Here is a 2614-nt window from a genome sequence, read left to right as displayed (position 1 = left end):
CACCCTTGTTGCTGCGCCAACGCTCTCTACCACTAGGTCTACTGCCGCCCCAAATGATGTGGCTCGTGCAATGGAATATTTTTTTTATGTCAGTTGATTTCACAAATCACAGCACAGATTGGTAGACAACATAACAATTCCATGCTGGGTGTTGGACTGATTCTATAGGATTAGCATTGAAAACATGACCAGCGGTCGGGAAATCATGTTATAAAGTGGCTGTAGATAACTTTAAAAACGTTTGAATTAATAAAATGACAGTAAAACAGTTAATCTATTTGTTTGCTGAGTAATAGTCTGAAATTCACCTCCGTTGTGTTTATTTTCCACTTTGATGGTGAACTTTCTGTACTGCTACTATTCTCTCTCAATCATTTTCCTTCAGGCGCTGGTGCAATGATTTTGTTTATTTTAGAATGCTTTTGCATTTAATTATTAAGCTATCTTAACCTCTGTTATCTTCAACCTAGCCTATGGGTACACTCGCAATGGCCGCAATCATTGACATGAATGAGGAGGCCCGTTCTATTCAGTCTATTTCTATGGGCTACACACCATCATAAACACAGGAGGAGTTTGGCTCGACACAGGCATGCTCTGGTCTCTACAGCATGGGGAAGGAGACTTGGATAAGGCAGGAACGAGAGAAGGTCTTACCTCCCTTGGAATTGTAGTGCTTTACTGGAAGGTCCTTAGTGAAAAGAAAAAGTCGGCAGGGGAATGCACAGAGAGACAAAGATGGTAGGAGAGAGATGGAGATGTCAAGGTAACGCAGTGGAGAAAAGAGAGTGACACAGCAGAAAATGACTGGGTGAGCTTCCATGAAGAGGAGAATATAAGACTTTAAGAGGCAGCAGTAATTGAACACAATTAATTGAATCAGTGATTCTTTCAAATGTGAAATATGTGCATTTGGTAAAAGCGAGCAGAGAGAGACAGAAAGTAGAACATTAGCCAGAAGAAAAGAGAGGAAAAAGATAAACTTTAGCCAAACAAAAAGTCAAGGAACCCTTGGTGAGTGAACAGTCACTCAGAATCCCTAGATAGATCCTTCAACAGTATCTCATTATGGTGAACCTGGACCTGAGGTCTCTCACCCTGCCGGTGGGCATCATCCGTATGTTGGAGGTGGTCCTCACCTGTATCTCCTTCAGTCTGGTGGCCTCGGCAGGCCATGTGCTCTCCACACACTGGGACTGGTGCATGTTCACCTGGTGCTTCTGCTGCTTCTTCTCCCTCTTCATCCTCATCATGGAGTTCAGCCGCTTCAGCMCCAAGGTGGGGGATGTTTACTGTCTGGATTTGATGGAATAGATTGGTGGGAGGGGAATTTGTGGCTCACGTGTATCGTAGCTTATGTGTATCTGTCTTATACATTTCGAATGTCTATTTCTATTGTAAAGCAGTAGTAGATGTAGTTGCACGTTTTTCAGGAAAACATATTTTTCAGGAACACTCTTGGCCCTAGACATAACCTTTCCTCACATCTCCCCTCCTCATCATCTCAAGGTGCCCATCTCCTGGGATGAACTTCACCACAGCCTCGCCATGCTGGCCGCACTAATGTGTTTCACCTCCTCCATCATCTACCCCACCTTCTTCACCTGCCCCACTGCTACCGCAGATTGCCGCCACGTCATCTCCCTACTCTGTTTCGGAATGTACGTCGGCGAGGTGGTGTTGGCCCGTCTCCGGCCGGTGGTGAGATCAGTGGCTTCCTGTCTACTGTCCCGGGCTCCTCAAGATCCTCGAGACTCTGGTGGCCTGTATTATCTTCACGTCGCTGGATCCAGCAAGGTTTCATTTAACCGGGACTGCAGTGGTGTGTGGCGGTTTATTCCCTCTGCTTTCATCTTCGCACTTGTCATCATCTTCCTCACGTTGGTCAGCTGCTGTCGCTCTTCCCTTCTCGTTTGACAAACTGCTCACGGTCTATAATGGTTCTGGCCACCATGATGTACATAGACTGCCATGGTCATACTGGCCGCTGTATGGTTTCGAGAACAACCCCGGCCCGTTCCGTGTTCCCACTGTCCCTGGGACGATCTGGTTGTGGTGACGTTCATACATGACCGTGATCAACCTGGTGATACTATATTTGGATACGATCTACTCGATAAAGGTGATCTCTTCACATGGTTATGAGGAATAGGCCAGATTCTCAGGAACCTTCACATCCAACTTTTCCAGAACCACGGTCAATGACTGGTCAAACTCCAGCACGTTGGTAATCTTGATTCTCCACATATGGTTGAAAAGATTCTTACATTTCTAGAGAATGAAGAGTTTATTTTCAAATCATGACAGAGAGCTTGGAAGAAGAACATTTGCAGAACATTGGCAGAACATTTGCGGATGTCTTTGCCTCAGACATGTGGAAGATATTTAGTTATTCCTTGACACTGTAAATGAACTCTTATTGCAGATGAGAGATTCTACAGGCAAGGACACCTGTTTATCACTTGCAGCTTATTAAAGTGTACAGTAGGAAGCTGAGTTAATGATTGATCGTATCGATTCATAGAAATTAAAAATGACGAACTTTGGATCCTGATGCAAATACAATTGAATGTCTAATCTGGCATCATGGTATGTTGTAACGGCTTTCGTTGTG

At 44.7% G+C, this 2614-nt stretch overlaps 1 pseudogene; it reads left to right on the top strand.

The window, feature by feature from the left end:
• Nucleotides 1-794: 794 nt before the first annotated feature.
• Nucleotides 795-2152, top strand: LOC112080134 (myeloid-associated differentiation marker-like; annotated as a pseudogene).
• The last annotated feature ends 462 nt before the right edge of the window (nt 2153-2614 follow it).

The sequence above is a fragment of the Salvelinus sp. IW2-2015 genome, unplaced genomic scaffold (genome assembly GCF_002910315.2).
Source record: "Salvelinus sp. IW2-2015 unplaced genomic scaffold, ASM291031v2 Un_scaffold12053, whole genome shotgun sequence".
NCBI lineage: Eukaryota > Metazoa > Chordata > Actinopteri > Salmoniformes > Salmonidae > Salvelinus > Salvelinus sp. IW2-2015.
This window is presented reverse-complemented; position numbering and strand designations above follow the sequence as displayed.